The 12,426-nt window shown below is 44.5% G+C and overlaps 1 protein-coding gene across 18 annotated transcripts in view; it reads right to left on the bottom strand.

Annotated features, from left to right (window-relative positions):
- The window catches only part of ZMYM2 (zinc finger MYM-type containing 2), a 90,998-nt gene extending 78,791 nt beyond the window's left edge, over nucleotides 1–12,207 (bottom strand). For 3 of the 18 annotated variants that reach the window (XM_071735586.1, XM_071735600.1, XM_071735590.1), the window contains exons 1-2: nucleotides 11,757–12,202; nucleotides 10,716–10,773 (exon numbers count right to left, since the gene is read on the bottom strand). The gene's annotated coding sequence lies outside the window, so the exon portion shown is untranslated. Of the gene's footprint in view, nucleotides 1–10,715; nucleotides 10,774–11,068; nucleotides 11,202–11,518; nucleotides 11,683–11,756 lie in introns of those variants that run through there. The other 15 variants (XM_071735621.1, XM_071735652.1, XM_071735627.1 and 12 more) reach the window with 13 other exon arrangements.
- Between the last annotated feature and the right edge of the window lie 219 nt (nucleotides 12,208–12,426).

The raw sequence follows: 12,426 nt of genomic DNA, 5'->3' as shown, positions 1-12,426 counted from the left end.
ACTGAATGGCTAGATCAGAAACAGACCTGAGAACAGTAGAATTATTTAGATGTTGGGAGTGGGCAATGGCATATAGACCACTGATAAATGTCAGTGGATCACAGCACACATCTGAAAAACACATTTTACTCTTGCTCCACAGGGACCAATGAAGACTGAGAATTCAAAACTATTAAGTCCTTAGTTTTTGCTAGCATTCAAGAACCTTGAGATAGCAATACATAAAATGCACAATCCTTTTAAAATACCATTTAATTATTACAAGCTCTAGGAAACAAGTTGGAAGTACTCTGATAACTGACATAATGCAACAATTGCTACAAATTTAGAGTAGGTATTAGTGAGAAAAGGCTCTATAACAAAGCCAATATCCTATTTCATGAGAGGTATAGTTGCATTGGCTATACTTTCGATATGACTTTATCAAGATCAGTACCAATCTGTGAGTAATATACTCAAGTAGCATGCCATCTTTCAAATTTGAAAAGTTACAAGCAACCTGAGGTACAGCAAAACATATATAAACCAATAAAATGTGAAAAAACAACCAGAGAAAGGAAAGAGGAAATCTCCCACGAAAGAGGATGAGATCCAGTAGATCAACTACATTCTGCAAAACTGCATGTTCAGAAACAGACTAACTTATTCACTGCAGCAATGCTGATTCTGTGAAGAAGTTAACTTTGTTTTTTGTGTTATTGCAGGAGGAGAGGTGGGGGAGTGTTGCCATTAACTTACAGTACTGCACTGCATATCAACGGAGAGCATCTTCCTGGTCATTAAATAGTATCCTACCTTAGTTTAAAACACTAAATTTCATAAAGCAGCTGATGTTAGAAGAGAACCCTAGATATCACCTTATCAAACCCATCCCATCTTAGAGCAGTAACGAATAAGAAATGAGATCCATTTTCAAAGTTAAGTCAGATTGTTAAGGTCATATCGAATAAAGTTTTGAATATCTACAAGGATACAGATTTCTCAGCTACTTTTGGACACCCCTCATCCAATGTTTATCTTAGCTATTCAGAATTTCCTTTTTTGCTACTTCTGTTCATTACCTGCCATTCTATCACCATGCATCTCTGAGAAGAGCCTGGCTTCATCTTCTTATAGCTCCCCATTAATTAGTTGCAGACAACAGTAAAATATCCTTCTGGCCTTTTCTTTAGACTGAACACACCCATCCCTCTCTGCTTTTCCTTTCTTAGGTGCTCCAGTACCCTAAGCATCCTGGTGGCCCTCCACTGGACTTACTCGAGTATATCAGTTGTCTTCATTATAAGAGTCACAGCCAGTACTATTCTCATACATTTTAGAAAAGAAAATGCTTCACTAATGGCCAACAAGGACTTTTAATGTTATTCTTCATTAATGCTGCTGCTTCGGGGTTTTGTTTTGTTTTTTTTTTTATTTTAAACTAGCATGCAGCACGAAGAAAGCAACTGCATGGATAGCTGGTAACCATCATGCCTAAATGGCACAGACATTTACTCAGTGACAGATCGCACAAATCTTTTTTATTTAGTAATTTAAAAGCCTTTCTTTTTACTTTTGCACGTGCTGAGGAAAACAAAAAACAAAAAACCCTCATGCAATAGCTCATAAATGAACATGAACTTGTAGATCAGCCCTTTTCCTTGTCCTTAACGACAGCGTCAGCCAGTAGTCTCAACCATGTTTTTCATCCTGAAGAAGTATCAGCAAATAACCTAGTATTTTTGGCCCAGTATGGACAAACTTCTTCAACACAATTCACCTGCAGTGATTAGCATTCAATATATCTAGTTATTCAGAACAAGAAAAACTGAATTTAAGGGAGTACATTAACACTATGCTGGATATTAGAGGGAAAACTATGCAGTCTGTGACCAACCAAACAGCCAATAAAGCTACAGAAGAACAAAGGAAAGAAAATCTTAGTATCATGTACAAAAAGGTGATTTAAAAAGGAGGGGAAAGAAAAAATAAAGAGAAAATAGTTTCAAGATCTATGCTGAGGGATGTTGATGGAAAAATGGGATCCAAGGAAAGAATGGACATGGTCAACAAGACAAGGATGATAGGTTTTTGAAGCTGCACTTGTGGGCTGGATGCAAGCAAGACTGCAGTTTATCAAACTTATTTTAAAAAGTAAAAGGTAGCTTTATTTTTAGACAGCAAATGTGTATTGTATTTGCTAAGGCTGCAGTTTCACAACAAACCACATCCAGCCTAGGTCACAACCACTGTGGTTTTGAATTCCCACTCCATGCTCCCACTTTCTCCAGGGCAACTCTTTCTCCCTAATTGTTACGGGTCAAAACAGAGCAAACCTCCAACACATACACAGCTCCCCCCCAAAAAGAAGAAGTCATTGTGATGATTCATGGAACTAAACTGATTCCCAAAAAAAGAAATGGAAAAGGTCAGTGCTGGTACAAAGAGGACAATGACAACCTTAAGTAAGGGTGGTTTAAACAGCACAAATGCAATCAGGCATAATATGCCTACTAGAACTTATCTCCATGAAAACTACACTGTTACAGCACTTGTTCTAAGCCAGTACTTTTCTGAGTCCATATCTTCAATAAAGGCCTACAGAACATGAAGTGTACTCCAAGCCTTAAAAAAAATTAAATAAAAGAAAAGAAAATCTATTTAACTTTGCTAGTGTGGAGCTTTCAAATCCCTTTTAACCTTTTGCCTACAAAGCAGAAAGTGATGACCTGGGAAGTTATTCCAGCTCTTAGTTAACCCAGCTCTTGATTATCCTACCCCCTGAAAGGCTACACATTGCTCTCTGTCTGAATTTGTATTGCTTAGGCACTACAGAAAGAAATTAAATCTTTAACACTGGGGAGGAGACAGAAGCACCCCACTAGCTAATCTGTTAATGGACACATCGCCTCTTCTAGACCAAGGTAAGTCACACCCTAATCTATTATGTCTTGGGGAACAGAGTCTGTTAATAGAAAGCAATTTTTACACTCCTTAAGCCATTTTTTGAGGTTTCCTCTGAACTCTCCAATTCTTCTTAATTACTAAAAAATGGTGGACTTAGTTCCGATCATAACTGCTGTACTCAGATAAACTCAATATTACTGTTTGCTAATTCTTTGGATAGAAGTATACATAATGATGGCCAAAAACAGAGACAAGGGCAACAATTCCAAGATACTTTCAAGATCTGTATCTGATAAAAAACAATCAACCTTTGTGGTGCTCTCCATTTTCTGGGGCTTATACTTTGCAATTATTTTTTATTACATGTATTACAGAGAACTTCTTAACCTCACCTTTCTAGATACTATTTGACTACTTTAATAAAGAACCTTCTACTGGAACAAAACCTCACCTTCTAAATGAAGATTTGTCAAAAATAACACAACCATCACAAGGAAAAGCTGAACTCCCCAAAACTCATGCATACAGAAATAGTAGCTATTAATTTAAAAGATGTATGGTTAATTCTTAAATGTATAGAGGCTGGTGTACTAATCATAGATTCTTGCTCAAGCAAAATGATGAAATAATTTCAGGTGTAACAGCACACTAGGTCTTCTTCCTCTTTACACAGACACAAAATGTAAAAAATAATAAAGAAGATAAAAGATAACAGACAATGATGCCACACCCATATATTGCAAACCTTATCACAGGCTGCTAGTAGCCAAAGTCAGGGGCTACATTGTGCTAGCCACTGTACAAACACAGAATAAGACACTTCAAAGACCAAATAAACTAAACATAAGGGATAACAGATGGAGAGAGACAAAAAAGAGAATACAAGGAAACAGCACCACTGTAAACAACAGTTAGAATTTGTTATTGTTCTAAGGATGGTGTGTTGAGTTCCAGGGTGACAGGAAAGGTGGTGGTTTCATTTAGGCTTTAGAGGGCAATGTTTCCTAAAGTTAGCTTCTTTTTGTTGTACCAGGCTGCAACTTCACTAAAGGCTGCACACAGAGAATTTCTCCAAGAATGAGGAGCATCACAGAAGAATAAACGGCACTTAAAATCTCATTAACAACAAAAAGAGAATACCCTTCATAGCCAAACCCCAACTTTAACTTGCATGCACATAACCTGTTACTTTTACAACTATAAAACCTAACATGCAAAAAGACCAGGCAAAATTACTCTTGCTCGGGATTCTGAAGCTGTATCAACAAAGTAGTACCTTTTTACTGCAACTGCAAGAAAAAAATGTTACAGGCTACCAAGATCAAAGTAAAGGTATGAGATTTAGTCATGTGATTTATTAACACAACTAAAAAATTGTCTATTAACAATTAAGAGACAGCTCAGAAATGGAAGAATTATGCAGTCTTTTAGAAGAGCAGTATGTGCTGTGTCCAGAATTGCTAGATTATGGGCTTAAACCAATGTTCTCATGACTATGCTGTCCACAAGCAACAGACAGCAAGGAGTTTCCTCTGGGGAAGGATGGATTGCCTTTGTGACAGCAGTCTGAGCTAAAGGCTAGACATCCACAAAGAGAAATCAGAGGTACACACTGAGATGTAGCTGGTATAGAAGGCAGCATGTTCACAAATCCAAAAGAGAGAGATACTTCAAGGTCATGCATACTGAGATGACAGCTGAGTTTATGAACGAGATTAACAAAATAACTTACAGAGAAACCTGACATAGCACTAGGGGTAACTGCCAAACTGTAGAGGTCTTACAGGGACAAAAATAAAAGGAACTCTAAAAAGAACTCATGTTTAGAACTGAGGTTTTCACTGAAGTTTAACTTTCAAGGGGAGGGGGGGTACTAGGATGACATCCTGCTTAGCATGTATCTGTAAGTATTGAAACTAATGTGTAGGAACTGTGCCTTGATAGACAGGGCACACAAATCTAGGTATTATGGCTTCTAAAAAGTAACAGTGACACAAACTGAAGCATTCTGACAGTCTTGTATGAGTAAAGGAATTTATGAATCTTATACGGTTAAGTACCAAATACAAAATTAATTTTGTTTAGGTAAAGCAGTAACATTGAAGTAGTAACAGTGTTAAGTATATTAGAGCTCAAAAATTATTATTTCTACATAACAACAATACATGATTAAGTAGTCTAATCACAGAACTTAAAGTAAACAACAAAATGCCACAATACTCTTGTGTTAGGCAGCATGGTTGGGAAGAGCACTGGTAACACCCAATGACTCTTCAAACCATTACTGCAGCTCATCTGTTTGGAGCACTGGACACTTGGTTCTGTTCCCCCGCCTTAGTGATGAATTCCTGCCATCCCCATCAGATTACTCTCCAGTGGCTGAAGGTGGAAGGGGCAGAGAAGGGAATTATTATGTAGCTCAAAAAAGCTTGGGAAACAGAGAGAAAGATGGAGTACTTAAGCACTAAGATATATTTACAAAGTGCAAATACCCTCCAAACAGAACAATCTTGTCACTGAAGACTCTCCCCTGGTCACCAAAGTGCATAAACTCAGTTAATTTTAACTATGTTGGACTAGTAAAATCTGAATTGTCACCAGAACTGTAAACATTAATCGAAATAACTTTGCTCAGATAGCAAACTGCAGTAAAAAAACACTTTTGGTCACTGAAAAACCCAATCTACAAGATATTTCAAGTGATGACATGAGAATCCCACAGTGAACAGTTTGGATACAACCTGTCTATTAAGGACAGTCCTTTATCTCATGTGATCTCATGTAGTGCAACTGTTGATGTTCTCACATAATCCAATTTTACACGTGTGTGTGAATCACATTGAATTCTAGTGGCAGAGTTTACAAACAAAATATTTTGTCTTAAAATTGGTAATTCCTAGAAGCTCACAGAGAACAAGCACCTGAAATTGCCAAAACAATTTACATATAAGTAACTGGAATTGAAATGACAGAATTATTTATGATTGGAAGGATCTTTTCCAACCTCAGGTCCAACTGTTAGCCTAACACCACTAAACCATGTCCTCAAGCACATTTTCATGTCTTCTAAATACTTCATGGATGATGACACAACCCTTTCCCTGAGCAGCCTGCTCCAGTGCTTCACAACTCTTTCAGCTAATAAATTTTTACCAATACCCAATCTAAAACTTCCCTGGCACAACTTGAGGCCATTTCCTCTTGTTCTGCTGCTTGCCACTGGGAAGAGATTAACACCTACATCACTCCAACCTTCTTGGAGAGTGATAAGGTCTCTTCTGAGCCCTTTTCTCCAGACTAAACAACCCCAGTTCCCTCAGCCACTCCTCATAAGACCTGTGCTCCAGACCCTTCATCAGCTTTGTTGACCTTCTCTGGACACACTGTAGCCCTTCAACATCCTTTCTGGTAGTGAGGGACCCAAAACTGAACACCCAATCCAGGTGGGGCCTCACCAGTGCCAAGTACAGAGTGACAATCCCTTCCCTTCTCCTGCTAGCCACACTACTTCTGGATACAGGCCAGGATGCTGCTGGCCTTCTTGGCCATCTGGGCACACCACTGGCTCACATTTAGCCACTTCAACCAGAGCAGCAATGAATGCTCCTTAGCCATCTCAGTGGGGGTAAGGGATGGAGATCCACACAGCAGCAAAGATGCAAACCAAAGAAACACCTCAGAACACAGAATCATAGAATCATAGAATTGGCTGGGTTGGAAGCGACCTCAGAGATCATCAAGTCCAACACTTGATCCACTACCACTGCAGTTACCAGACCATGGCACTGAGTGCCACATCCAGTCTCTTTTTAAGTATCTCCAGGGATGGAGAATCCACCACTTCCCGGGGCAGCCCATTCCAATGCTTGATCACCCTCTCAGTAAAGAAATTCTTTCTAATGTCCAACCTAAACCTCCCCTGGCACAACTTAAGACCGTGCCCTCTTGTCTTGCTGAGAGTTGCCTGGGAAAAGAGACCAACCCCCCCCCTGGCTACCCCCTCCTTTCAGGGAGTTGTAGAGAGTGATGAGGTCTCCTCTGAGCCTCCTCTTCTCCAGGCCCCAGCTCCCTCAGCCTCTCCTCACAGGGCCTGTGCTCGAGTCCCTTTACCAGCCTAGCTGCCCTCCTTTGGACCTGCTCCAGGACCTCGATATCCTTTCTAAACTGAGGGGCCCAGAGCTGGACACAAAGATCAGATGGAACAGTCACATAATAGCTTCTCTGCCACAAAAGGCAGTAGATTCAGTTGCCGAAATGAAGCACATCTATATGAATGGACACAATGTGAGCAACAAACAGGAGCCGAAGTCATTTGTGCAGCTGGAAAACTATGAAATAAAGTAAGTTAAAGAGTTAACTGATGTGGACGTACCACAGAACTTCATTCCAAAAGTCTCACACCGCTCCCTTCTACCTAAAATTTCTCTTAGAAGTACAAAACACTACCTGACAAACTTATAAAACCTGGTCCAAAATGAAGAATTTTAATACTAGCATCTAAATTGAACAGGTAACTCATAGAACAAGTAAGCATGTGTTGCCAACCATATTTACCACCATCACACAAGGCATGCTACAAGTATGGAAGGAAAGCTAAGTTTCCTCTGAACTGTCATATCTCAGAAACCTACTTATTATCCTGGAGCATTCACCTAGTAAGATTACATCACTGAGATGAAGTTAAAAAGAAGTTGTAAAAAATATACTTTTGATGCTTAAGTTAAACTCAACCATTTCAGCAGACAACAAAACTGCAGCAGCATACAAGGCTTTAAGGGCCTTGTAAGGCAAGCAGTACATCAAACTTCTCAGAAGGCACAGCATACCAACACTCTGAACTTCTAATTTCAATCAGCTTCCACAGCTAGGTTGAGTTCATATTTATTTGTGATGTACATTTCTTCCAGGAAAAAAGAGTTCTCCGTGAACAGTGGATTCTCCATTAGTACCAATACTTCATGAATGTTCTTTACAGAACTCCTCATCCTGCTTTTGTTGCAGAATGTTGCAGGGTTTCCAACTATCAATTAGCTCCAAACTCACACAATATGATAGCTTCAGTAAAATATTCATGATATGCTGGACACAAAAAAAAAAAAAAAAAAAATTTGTACCAGTTTTGGTCCCACAGCTCTCCATATACTTGAAAAAGCTCTGCAGAAGACAAAGAAACTTACTTTCACTTTTTCCCTGGCAGTTGTACATTCTTCCTGATTCAAATCCCTCTTAGCAAGGGTAAACAACAGTAGATGCAATCATATATTTGAGGTCAACCCTGAGTTGCTGGAGTGAGTTCAGAGAAGGGAAAGCTGGTGAAGGATCCAGAGAAGAAGTCCTATGAGGAGAGGCTGAGGGAACTGGAACCGTGTAGTTTGAGGAGGCCAAGAGGAGGCTATTGCTCTCTACAATTGCCTGAAAGGAGGTTGTACGGAGGTGGGTGCTGGCTTCTTCTCTAAAGTGAGTAAGGAATAAGTCTAGAGGAAATGGCCTGACGTTGCACCAGGGGAGGTTTAGACTAGATATTAGTAAGAATTTCTTTACTGAGAGAGTAGTCAGGCAGTGGAATGGGCTGCCCGGGGAGGTGGTGGAGTCACCATCCCTAGAGGTATTTAAAACCCATGTAGTTGAGGCACTTCAGGACATGCTCTAGGGGGCATGGTGATATATACGTATCATTTATTTTTACTTTTTTGTAGGGGAGAGATGCTGATGGTTGGATGGGGTGCTCTTTGAGGTCTTTTCCAACCATGACAATTCTGTGACTTTGTGACAAATATAAAGCTAACTTATTAAATATTCTAATTAAGACAGTCTTCTGTTAAAAGAAATTATTTTGTTTAACTACCTAACAATGCAACACCACCTCCATTTCACAAATTGTGGATGAGGAACTTGGTTTCTAGAGCAGACCTTGCAGTAGTAAGCACTGAATACATTTTGTTTCACAACAGCATGGCCAATCACATGCCACAGGATAGGCTTCTTACCTCCAGTCACATGCTAGAGAAAAGGCTTTATCACTACTACCACAGTTGGAGAAGAAAAACGTGCCATCTAGTAGGGTGCTTTTGTGCAAGATGTTAGTGTAATTCACAAACCAGCTGGCAATTGCTTATTGAGGTTTACTGAATCTTGGCTATACAGCTGTTCTTGGCAGTATTCTCATCTTTTCATAGACAGCCACAAAAAGCTGCAATAATTTTTTCAAACCAGCTCCAGTACTCAACATCCTTTTTCACTGTCTTCCAACACAACAGCCTTCCTCCTTCCAAAGCACTATTTGCCTTCATCACTCAAAGATGTAACTTTTCTAACAAGAGGAAGCATCAGAAAAAGCAGAACAGCTGTTAGACTGAAATGCATAATGAATCAGGAGTAAAATCAGATGGTAGCTTTATATCCAAGATACAGCAAGAGTTAAAAAATTATAATTAAAATTTAAATGTTACAGTAATAAGTCAAGGTTTCAAATAGCCCACTTCGTTAAAAGGCCATAAAAACTCATAGTATCTTTCACGGGGTTGGTAATTTTAGAAGCTCAGAATAAATCTAAATTTGATGCCTTTCTCCTAAGCAGTGAGGTTTTGCAGTGAAGCACTTATTCTTTGTATACTTTAGCCACCGAAAAGTGACAAAGAAAGTTGCAATCCATGCAAACTTGGGAAATCTGCTAGGTAGAATGGCAAGAGAGAGGAAAAAAAACAAAGACAAAAAGAATATTTCAAGATACAAGTAGAGGGAAAGACTACAGGACCCCTGTCCCCGAGTGAAGATCCCAGAGCACAAGGCTGGCCTTCCCTTTATGTTTTGTTCCCGGGCCGCACGCTCCCACCATCGCCCGGCGGGCCCCAAGGCGCTGATCGCGGCGGCCTCTGGCGGCGGCCCCGGGAGGGCCGCAGCTCCCACCACCTCTCCCCATGCGCACTCAGTCTCACTTTCTCCTTCGCTGCACTACTCCGCGATTTCTGAATCTCCCGTGGAGAATTAAGACAAAACAAAACAAACAAAAAAGCCCAAAACAAACAAACAAAAAACCCAAAAACACAAGGGGGGCAAACAAGAGTCAAACTACACCCCAATCTTACAGACAGCGATCAGCCATCAGGCTCTCCTCAGCCGGCCTAACACCCAACAGAGATGATAATCTGCTTGGAAAAATTCCACCACAGAGGTGAAACACCGAGTATCTTCAATATTAAGAAGCTATGGGTTTACCCAGTGACCTCCAGCTTTTTGGGGAAAGGGCAAAGCTCATGCACCCCACCAAGGTCCACAAACTGCCAATGCTACCCAACAGTAACCCTCGAGCAAACCTGTGAGTGTAAAGAACCAGCGTGAAAGCACAAAGGGGAGAGGCTGGAATATCCTCTGAAAATTGCTGGGTTATTTTAAACCTCTCATTCCTCTTCTTACCTTCAAGATACGCGGGACACAGGATGGGAAAAAGAGCGGAAAATTTTTAAAGATGGCTAAAGGTGTCTCGCCTCTTGTTTTTAATGCACGCTGTAAAACTCTAGAGGGCACCCGAAATATGCCCTCCCCCTCCCTCCTGAGCAGGGTAACGTGAGCAGCGGCAGGAGCCCGTCGTCTGCTTGCCGGAGTTGGTATTGCAGGAGCGATGTCTGCAGCAGCAGCGCCCACCCCGAGGAGGAGCCGCCTCACAGCCATTACTGGGGCTTCGCCCCAGGGCAGCAGCTGCTGGACCCAGGAATTTCCCCACCCAACCCTAGAGGCCCTTCCCCTGCCCACGGAGAATATTGGGTGGCAGGGTCGAGCCCACCCTAAGCAGGTCTAGAAGGGGCAGAAACAGATACGTAAATAGCACTCACAATGGAGCTCCCTCTCCTTGTTGGTCTCTGCCAAGGCTGCACCAAACTGGGCTGGAGCCTAAGGGAAAGAGATGGGGTTAACCCGGGGCAGTGGGAAGCAGGCAGCGCCCCCGAGCAGTATTTCCTACGCCTGGCGAGGGCAGGTACCGCCTGCATCACCCACTACTTCCCTTTAATCCCAACCCTTAAAATAAATAAATCAACCAATCCATCTAAATTGCCCTCCCCGGGGCGGTGGGGTACTCCTCAAGCACACCTACGCCGCCTGCACCCACTGAAGACGAGGGGACAAGGAGCCGCCCCGGGCGGGAGCAAAGGCAACGGCGGCACCCACGCCGGGGAGCAGATATTACCTGCTAACTAGCCTAAGCTGCCCTGAACCGGCGCCCCGGGGGGGTCACAGGGCCCTCAGCAGCGGCACCTCAGCGCCGGACCGAAACCTCGGCCCCGCGCACGCTGTCGCGGCAGTTGCCCCCGGTCTCGGGTTTGCCCCCCTGCAGTCGGTCAGCAGCACTGCCGCCTCCTGTCCGCCATTAGAGAGACCCAGCCAAACAATACGGGAGGGGAGCAGCGACGGCGGCTGGATCCGCGGAGCGCTGGGCAGGAGAGAGAGAGGGAGGCACCCGAGGGGGGGGGCGGCGAGGGCGGTGGGTGGGGGAGGCACCGGGGCAGAACAACAGCCGAAGGCCCGGCTGGGAAGGCAGGGAGGGTGTTAAAATAGGAGGCGCTAAACCAGACCCGGCCCTTCCCCCAAATGCCCCTGCCCCCCCCTCAGGGCTTGCCCCCGGATGCCCCCCATTTACCCCGGTCGCCCATCTACGGGCCACGATGGCTACCCGCGGGGCTGCCCCCGGTGCCGTCCGCGCCCCATCCACTGTCGCCAGAGGTGGCGCCGCGGCGGCGGCGACACCGTGGGGTACTTAGCCCGGGTAGCTCGAGGGACGGCGGCTGCTCTCCCTTCCCCGCCCTGGGGGCAGTTCCGCGCCACCAACCGCCGGCCAGCCCGCCCCTGAAGCGCAGCACCCCGCACCCCCACCTTACCCGGCTCCCCACCGCTCGCAGGCACGGACCCCCCCGCGGGGGACGCACGCACTCTGCGCTACTCCTCCGGCGTCTCAACTCTAACTCGGTCCAGTCCCGGGCGAAGCGCAGCTGCTAGCGAAGGGGAGGAGGAACCGGGCCAAGCGAGCTCGGGGGAGATCCGCCTCCTTGCCCCGCTATTGGCTCCCCTAGAGGGCGGGCTCTGGCGCTGAGCTAGCGGAGTGGGTGGGCAGCCCATCCATCAGCGCCGCCCGCAGCCGGTTGACCCTATAAACTGCCAATCTTCCTCCTGGCCATGCCCGGGGTTCTTCCCACATTGATCCATCAGGTTTGAGGAACCCGGATCGTTGCCCACCGGATCGTTGCCCACGTCCGAGGGCTGTGCTCGCAGTCCCGGCGCAGCGCTTTGACAGCAGCAACTTGTAGAAGTTTGCGCTGCCGCCGCGCCGTGCCGTGCCGTGCCGGCCGTGCTCCGCCGGTGGGGAGGTTGCGCTGCCCATCCTACCCTTGCGCTCCGTCCCTCTGGGCGCTACAGCTCCAGCCGTGGGGCGCGGGCTCACCTATCCCTTTCTGCCCCCCGTCGCCCAGCGATAGAGATGGCAGGATTCCTCTGTGGTCCTCCGAGAGGTCCCACCCTCTCCTTCCCCCATCAGGGCTTTGAACCTGGGGC

Source organism: Heliangelus exortis, chromosome 1, assembly GCF_036169615.1.
Source record: "Heliangelus exortis chromosome 1, bHelExo1.hap1, whole genome shotgun sequence".
Classification (NCBI taxonomy): Eukaryota; Metazoa; Chordata; class Aves; order Apodiformes; family Trochilidae; genus Heliangelus; species Heliangelus exortis.
The sequence above is the reverse complement of the archived record's forward strand: the minus strand, read 5'-3'. Positions and strand labels throughout refer to the sequence as shown.